This window comes from Dermochelys coriacea, chromosome 22 (assembly GCF_009764565.3).
Source record: "Dermochelys coriacea isolate rDerCor1 chromosome 22, rDerCor1.pri.v4, whole genome shotgun sequence".
Classification (NCBI taxonomy): Eukaryota; Metazoa; Chordata; order Testudines; family Dermochelyidae; genus Dermochelys; species Dermochelys coriacea.
Genome location: NC_050089.1, coordinates 15,464,055 through 15,472,931, shown reverse-complemented (window position 1 = coordinate 15,472,931; position 8,877 = coordinate 15,464,055). Strand labels below are relative to the sequence as shown.

Sequence of the window (8,877 nt, the reverse complement as noted above, 5' to 3'; positions counted from 1 at the left end):
TGGCTCACACAATGAGATGGATTAAACATAGTATGGTCAGTCTGTTGTCTAGCTAAGCTCTGTCCCATGGGGCCAGGACCAAATAACACTCCAGGATTGCTCCCACTAGATGAAATTAAAGGGCCAATCCTGGATCCCGCTATGAACCTACTGTGTTTCTCTCATGCAGAAAGGGTTCCACAGTCTGACCCATTGACAGCTCAATACAATATTGGTCAAACCTGGAAACCATTTTGTACAGGCCCGTTGAATTCGAATGACAATGATCTTTTGACTTGGTCTAAACAGAGCTGACAATTTGAATTTCCTACCCATGGATTCTAAATGACAGAATTCACTCCTGTGAAGAGGGGAGATCACAGGATATAAGCTTCACACTAAGGTTTTGGGGTGTTCTTCTGCAGAGGATGAAGTTCACTCAAAACAAAACACTTCTGGAAATGTGTGATTCAAAGCAAAGAATCAAATTAACATTGACTCTACTCAGCAATGATAAGGCCTCAGCTGGAGTACTTGTGTCCAGTTGTGGGCATCATGTCTTGAGCAAGATTTGGACAAATAGGAGAAAATCCAGAGGAGAGCAACAAAAAGAATTAAAAGTCCAGAAGAGATTAAAACAATTGGGTTTGTTCAGTCTGGAGAAGAGAAGACTGAGTGTGGGGGTGACATGATGTCTTCAAGTACATAAAAGGTTGTTATAAAGAGGAGAATGATCCATTGTTTTCCTTATCCACTGAGGACAGGACAAGAAGAAATGGGATTAAATTGCAGCAAGAGAGATTTAGGCTAGACATTAGGAAAAACTTCCTAACTGTGAATACTAGAGAACAAATTGCTTACTGGAGTGATGTCTATTTTCAGGGTCTTTGGGAGACCTTTTTTATTTTTGGTTTGTGAATCAGGTTTTAACAAATGCCAAATCTCCAAGTGAAACTAAGCCCAACCTTTAATGCCAAATTTTGCTCAGAACTCATCCCAAGTTTGCTGATGCATCCTGAACCCCAGCAAACTTTTTAGCAGGTAACAATATCTTGTAACAATATCTTGAACTAGGTAAGGTTGCTTTAGCATCTCAGCTTAATGCTTTCCCTATAAATATTTCAGTTTCGATACCCTGCCATTCTCTGCCAACAGTTTCTGGCCTCCACAGGACTTTGATGCTGAGCCCCATTGGGGACCTTAAAGAGACTCTGAATCCCCCTCTCCCACGTATTCCCCCTCGATCCTGCTCCCCCTTTTTCCCCTTGAAATTTCTACCTGCATTCTGTACTGCTGCAAACTCTTCTGGACTGTCCACAGCAAAGTTTTTCCCCAAGGATCTCTTTGTTGATAAATTTGCATTTGATCAGTGAGAGTTGCTGGCCCTGCATAAAGGCAGCTTTGCAATACTCAGGGGATTTAAATAACAAGCTTCTTCCAGCTCAGTACCTGTCCTGTCCAGCTCACATACACGGTTCAACCCCAGAGTCTGACTCCACTCCAGCTCATTCTTCAGCCAGCCTGGCAATTCCAGTCCCTGTAGTCTGAAGCAATGAACTCCTTCAAGATCTTGCAAAGATCTAGAAGCTGCTAAATGGTGGGGCCACTGCCGACATTCACCAAGGTGTTTTTTACACCTCCTGGTTCAGACTGGGGAATTCTTCAAGCTCATCATGTCCTAACCAGGCTAAATGCAGCTGAATCTCAATTACACTGGGCTGTTTTTCCAATGCATTTTTTTTTCAGTTGAAATCATGCCCTGCTTCCATTCAGGGCAATAGCCAAACTCCCACTAATTTCAGTGGCCTGGGGCTTTGCCCCTAAGACTTTAAATCTTCTAAGCAATCTCAGCTCAGTTGGTGTTATGAGTGGTGATAGCTTAGATTCTGCTCTGGTTCTCCCTGTGACCTCGCACCCACAGTCAGAGCCAGGAACCTGAACTCTGTCTGAACTGACCTAGCATCAGGAGTCTGCCTCTGAAAAGGTTCGTGGCTCTGCCAGTAGGAAAGGCACAGAAGCTATTGATCTCAGCTGTTCAGATTGGCACTTTGCTCTTTTTGTTTTTTTCTGCCATTTTTAAAAAAAAATCACATTAGATTTCAAGATAACAAGTCAAACGACTTGAAACCAGATTAGATACAACCTGCATGTTCTGTCAATGGATCCTAGCAATATGCTAGGATGGTGGTTCTCAAACTGTGGGTTGGGACCCCAAAGTGGGTCATGACCCAATTTTAATGGGGTTGCCAGGGCTGGCGTTAGACTTACTGGAGTCAGGGGCTGAAACTGGAGCCCAAACTCCCCTACCCAGGGCTGATGCCAGGGTTCAGGCTCTGTCCTCTCTCTCGGGGCCATGTAGTAATTTTTGTTGTCAGAATCATGCTGGTGGCTTCCAAGGCCTGGTCTACACCTAAAATCCAGGTTGGCCTTGCTACATTGCTCAGGGTTGTGAAAAATTGTACACGTTGTGCACCATAGTTAGGTTGACCTAACCCCACCATAGATGCAGCGAGGTCGATGGAAGAATTCTTCATCGACCTAGTTACTGCCTCTCAAGGGAAAACCCCTTCCGTCACTCAAGTGTCTCCAATGCTAGAGCTGCAGCTGTCCCACGGTAGTGCTTCAGGTGCAGACATGCCCTATGGAAAAAAGAAGCAAGTTCTCAGGGCTTTTTTGAACCTGCAGATTGGCTTGCCTCCAGCCCCCACCAAAGGAACTTGTGGTCTGAGCCCCGCCACAAGCATTTTGCACACATCGGCTCAGGAACAGAGAAGGGAATTGACTTTCTTGACCTGAAATTGAGCTTGACAGCACAGGTGCATCTTTGAGGAGATCTGACACGACTAGGTGCTTGAGCCTGAAGTTCTGAATGCCCCTCTCAGCACCAGACCTGCATCCGTCCAGATTCTTATCTGGAATTCTGACCTATCTGACCAGTCCAGCCAGTGACGTCCGACTTTGTGAAAGCAGCCAGAGAAACTGGGGAGCATAGAACCTTGGGAATATCCAACAATGTAGGCTCCAGGCCCATAGAACATTACAGAATTATATATAATATTACAGCTGCATTGTGCTCTGCTGATAAAATAGTATGGATGATACATGTGGCAGAGACTGGCCTGTGGTGGGGATCATGACCAGAGTATCTCTGGGTTCCACTATCCTTGGCTACTGGAACAGTCCTTTGCAGGCTCTTACTAGCCACTGAAATTTAGAGTAGCTCTGCGGCTGCTCTAACTTTTGCAAAGGGCTGAACTGGCTGCCAGTTAGCCAAAGGTAAAGGAGTGGGGGAAGAGAAGGAGGCACAAAGCCACGTTCATCTCCTCACCTCAGTTAGGTGCTGCCTGAACACAGACTGACTGGACCAGAGAACCAAGCCATCTTGTCTAATTCCATTGAAAATTGCATTTCCGGAGAAATCTGAAACCTGAACTAGGGGACAAAAAATTAAGATTAGAGCCCATGAGCCCATATTTATTAAAGCAATGGAAAGCCATGCACATTGGGTAGGGTTCGAATAGAGCAAATCCACCTCAGTAACCTCACTGGGAATATTTAATGAGGCCAGTTTTTTCACACAAAAAATACACATTTTTCATAAAGTAAAACAGAAGGTTTCAAGGAGTAACATGGCATTTCACTAATACAAGAAGAGCATCAATCAAAGTAATATAAGGTGCTAAGTACATTTACAGAAACAAAACCATTCCTCTGGCTATGTAGCTCATTGGAGCTTTTCTTTGACAAATGGCAACAACCAAAGCAGAACTTGGGTAAAAATTGTTCAAAAATTGATTTTTTTTTTAAATAGCGACCAAAATTGTCTGTTGGAACTCATCCGGCAGAGAAGCATTTCCTCAGTTGAGTTCATCCTGCAGCAACAATTTAGCTGCTTATATTCTCCTGTATTTGTCATGGGCATTCTGTATTTCACAACAAAGGGTTAATGTATTTAACATTGCTGGAGAAAATACTGCATTGATTTCATTGTTATGTTTATTAGTAATATTAAGCTCTGTTCCTTTGGGGAGGGTTTGCTTTACCCGTACTCCCCAAAGGATTTATATTGCTTCCTCTTTGCGAGCGAGAATGAAGTACATCCCAGAGAAATCAGATCTGTCATAGATGAAATTATCATCGACTAAGAGAATCTCAAACTCCTGAATGATGAAGCCAGTTTCACTGAGGACTTCCCTCAGAAATTCCTCTCTCAGGACCAAACACGAGAACCTTTTGGGGCCAACCATGAAGAAACTGCAGCCCAAATCTCCACTCAGCACCAAGTGCCCTCCTGGCTTTAATAGGGAGCTGATGTTCTTCAGAGCATTGCGGTAAGTGTTCAGATCTTTGCAAGCAGCTTCCAAGCACAGTGATGAGATCAGACAGTCAGCTGGAGGCAGGATGATTGGATCCATGCGGTTGCTTTTGTGGACATCACATTTTAGAACCTGTTTGATGGTTTTACTTAATTTTGTCTCTTTCTCAGCCTTCTTCTCCCTACAGAGATATACACATATACAATACAAGATGAACTCCCAAGGATTATCTGCAATTTCAGTGTCTTTCTATGATATATATGTGAATATTAGGAGGAAAACATTGTTTGCTAGAATGATGTCTATTTGTAGGATCTTGTGTTAACTTTATCTTTAGTTCCCTTTCCTCTGGGTCAGTTTTAAGATATGCCGGAAAGCCATCATATTTTGCTCAGAACTCATCCCAGTTTGCTAAAAGAGTGATGAACTCTGGCTACTTTTTCAGGGGACCCCCTGATTAAATTGTGATTTTGTAAGAAAATATGCAAACAGGTGAATTTACTTCAGCAACACTTTACCAGTTGATAACTCCCTCGAAGGTCTCTGATACTGAGAACCACAGGGGACCTTATACAAATTCTATCATGACTAAAAACCACATTCCCCCAGCTTTCTATTTTCTCCCCAAAAATTCTGCCTGTATTCACCACTGATTATATTGCTGATCAGCATAAGTAGATGTTGCTGCATAGACAAACTAAGCAATACACAAGGGATTTAGGCAATCTGCTTTTTCCAGCCCTGGTACCTGTTTCCCTCTAGCTCACACACGTATTCCACCACTGGAGTCCAGTCAAATGCTCCTGGTTCATTCTTCAGCCATTTCTCCAGTTCCCAATGGTTCCGGTCTGTATAGTCTGAAGCAATGATCTCCTTAAAGGACTCGCAGGTGGAGAGGAGCTGGTGAATGTTGGGGCCACTGCCAATATCAATCAGGGTGTCCCCTTTCACCACACCTGTTTCAGAATACAGAATTCTTGGAGCTCATTGTGTCTTAACCAGACATGATGCAACTTTGTCTCAATTAAACTTAGTTGATTGAGTTTTAATACATCTAGAGCTAAATCTTGCTTCCATTGAAGGCAATGGCCAAACATCTAGTGACTTCAGTGTTACCAAGCTTTGACTGCAAGTCCTCAATGTTTCTTGACATGCAAATTAACATCAAGTACTCTCCTGCATATCTAAACTAACCCAGGCAGCAGTATAGAAGACGACAATTTTGACGCTGCATGGAAGATGTATACGGAATGAGTGCTCTTTTTGTAGATGTAAGAATACTATTGTACATCAGGCGGAGCTATTCACAGTAATGATTATTTACTAGGCTATTAAGGGCTTCACACCATGATTCACCTGATTCACAGTCCACCACTGACTGTCACTTTGTGTTGTCACATAAACTCCTCCTCTGCAATGTATAAGTTAATTGATACAGAGCAAAGACGAACATTTATGTTTCCAATTAGCAGGTGTTAGTAATTTTGTTCTGTCTAGACTCCTACATTCAGTCCCTTTCCATTGTGGATTGATACCATAGTATGTGCTTTTTATTGCACTTACATTTCTATTCAGTTTTAGTTTCTCTGTAATGCAAGATGCTCTAATTCTATTACCAGTCCCCTGAACCATGCAAACCAAACTTACAAGTTACTTTTTACTTAAATACAATCCCCAGGATTATACCATGTGTCTATGGGGTTACAGAAATTGTTAGAAATAGAAAATATACAATGCGATGCATTATAGCTGACATTTGCAATCCAACAGCTTTGTAAACAGTATTAAAATTTGCATCACATCTACTTCCTAATAAGGGATGAAAGCACGTATATTGAATAATTTTACTGCAGGGGTGATTTTGAACACATTTAGAGCTGTTGATAAAAGACCTCATTTCCACTCCCAGGAGAAGGCTAAAGGGAAATGTGCTATATAATAATTAATAATAACTAACTTTTCTGTCTAGTGCTTTACATTTATACAGCTCCAAGTGCGTTGGACCAGAACACTCATGTCATTATCCCTCTTTTACAAATGAGGCACAGAGAGGTGATGTGACTTGTCCGGAGTCAAAGGGAAGGTCAATGGCAGGCTTGAGAACAGAACTCAGGTGTCCTGAATGTCAGTCCAAGGCCGTACTGCATAGAAGCTTGCAGAAAGGGGAGGATGGGAAAAGCTTTCTGATAATCTGTGGTACTTCCAAAGGCTGCTCAATAATATTTAGCCTATTTAATGGGCTTTTTATCTAGAAACACTAGCTGAAGGGTCCTCAGCCCCCCTGTGCAGCAAGGTGAGACTTGATGAACTGCCATAGCATGTTTGTTGCATGTCAGCTAGGTTGACCATGGAAACCAAATAATGCATATTACAGGATACTTCACCACAACCCAGGCCAAAAGGAGGCATGATAATAACCTGGTTTCTGATGTCACTGACAGGGATAGATGAGCAGGGATGAGTCCCAAATCCCACCTACAGGCCATACCTGAAGCGAAGGTTTTACAGTATTGTTTCAGGGTGAAGATAAGAAATTCATCTCTCCAGGTGTCTTTCCCAAAGTTAAAATATTCCAGGAAGGCCTTTGGGTCAAATTCTGCCTGGTAAACATCACCTCCGGTGAACTCAGTCATGATGCTCTCTCTGAATCAGCACATACAATGCGTTGCTTTTCCCTAGGATTCCTGTGCACGGCCAGCTGCTCCTGATAGTTCAGAATCTGAACTCGGCCTTTTAACTCTTTCCAGCAGCTTTGTAAACAGTATTGAAAAATTGCACCACTCTGCCTTTTAATGCTTTCTTGGGCCTGAAACCTGAGAGCAACCATGAACCACAGCCCAATGGTGTTTACCTTTAGATGTACGACTTTCTGTTCTTTTATACCTTTTTAATCCCATTTCCTTTTCACAACTACTGAGCAGGTTACAGGGCCCTAAAGGAATCCCAAACTGCAGCATGTACAGTGTTCTGTGAATAGGTCATATCACCATGCCGGCCTCACCCCTTCCAGAGCTCACAAATTGGGTTCGTGGACAGTGGGAGGGTCCTGACATTAGGTGAGGGTCTGTCACCAACTTCAGTGCTCAAGTGTGTGGGTGAAGAGAGAAAGGAGAATCATGTAAAGATCAACTTCAGCAGCACATAGACTATCATAACTCATGCTGCAGCATTAATATGAATCAACCCCTCATTGACATATGTCAGAAACTCTGCAAGGTGTCTTCACTAAACTGGTGTAAGCAGCTGGGATTGTGACAGTGTGAGATATCTACTGAATGAACAACATGTTCATAGACTAAAAAATTCTGCTGGATCTCAGGCAGAGCAGTCTCTGGTAAGGACCTTCATAGGAGGATTGTTGAGCTGCCAGTTTGGCCCTGATTTACAGTTGCCTGGGACCTGTATATATTGCATAGAAGATATATGTGGAATGAGTTCTCTTTCTGTGAAAGTAAGAATACTCTTATACATCAGGCAGAGGTAGAGATTATTTACTAGGACCTGATTCACCACTGACCCGCTTGTGTCCTCATACACAATCTTCTTCTGCAATATATAAAATAATTAATGCAGAGCAAAGACTTATGTTACCCAGTGATTTCCTCCTGTCTAGTCTCCTGATTTCAGTCCTGTTTCATTCAGGATTCATACTCCAGCATGTACTTTTTATTGCACCTATATTTCTCTTAATTGTTTTCATATTGCAAGATATTCTAACCAGTCCCCTAAACCATGCAATCCCACCTTACAAGTTATTGTACTTAAGGGCAATACTTAGGATTGCACTCTGTGTCTATAGGGCTGCAGTAATTGGGAATAATAAATAATAAAAAACACATGATGCAATACAGCTGACATTTGTATTGCAATGGCTTAATACAGAGCATTGAAAATTGCATCACTCTACCTTTTAACGCTTTCATAGCCCCGCAAGCTGAGATCAGCTGGGGAATTCAGCCCTACTGTCTTTAACTATAGATGTACAGCTTGTTATTGTTTTAAACCTCCTTTTTATCCCATTTGCTTTGTTCAAATCCAGGGCTGGTTATAGGTCCCTAAAGGAATCCCAAGCTGCAGCTGAAACAGAGTTCTGTGAACAGTTAGCAGCACTATGCCAGCCTTACCCCTTCCAGAGCTTACCAGCAGATACATGCACAGGGGGAGGGTTCCAAGATTAGGCTAGGTTTGTGTCACAGACTTCAGTGTTCTAGTGTTGGGGGAAAGGAAGAGAAAAAGGAAAATCACATACAAATCAACTTCAGTAGTTTGTGACCTCTCATACACCATCCTGCAGCATTAGTGTGGAGAAATCCATTGTTGACATATGTCTGCGAGGTGTCTTCGCTAAACTGGTGTAAGCAGTAGGGATTGTGACACTACATGTAAAATGTGTACAGAATGAGCAACCTGTTCATGGACTAAAGAATCTCATTGGATCTCAGGCAGAGCTGTCTCGGGTAAGGATCTTCATGAGGGTATTGCTGAGCTGCACATTTGGACCCAATTTACAGTTTCTCTGGACCTGAGTAGACACCTCATGGAAGATATCTATGGCATGAGTACTCTCTTTGCAGAAGTAAGA

The 8,877-nt window shown here is 42.5% G+C and overlaps 1 pseudogene; it reads right to left on the bottom strand.

Moving 5' to 3' along the window:
• Window positions 1-4,040: 4,040 nt before the first annotated feature.
• Window positions 4,041-6,952, bottom strand: LOC119846704 (annotated as a pseudogene).
• Window positions 6,953-8,877: the final 1,925 nt, after the last annotated feature.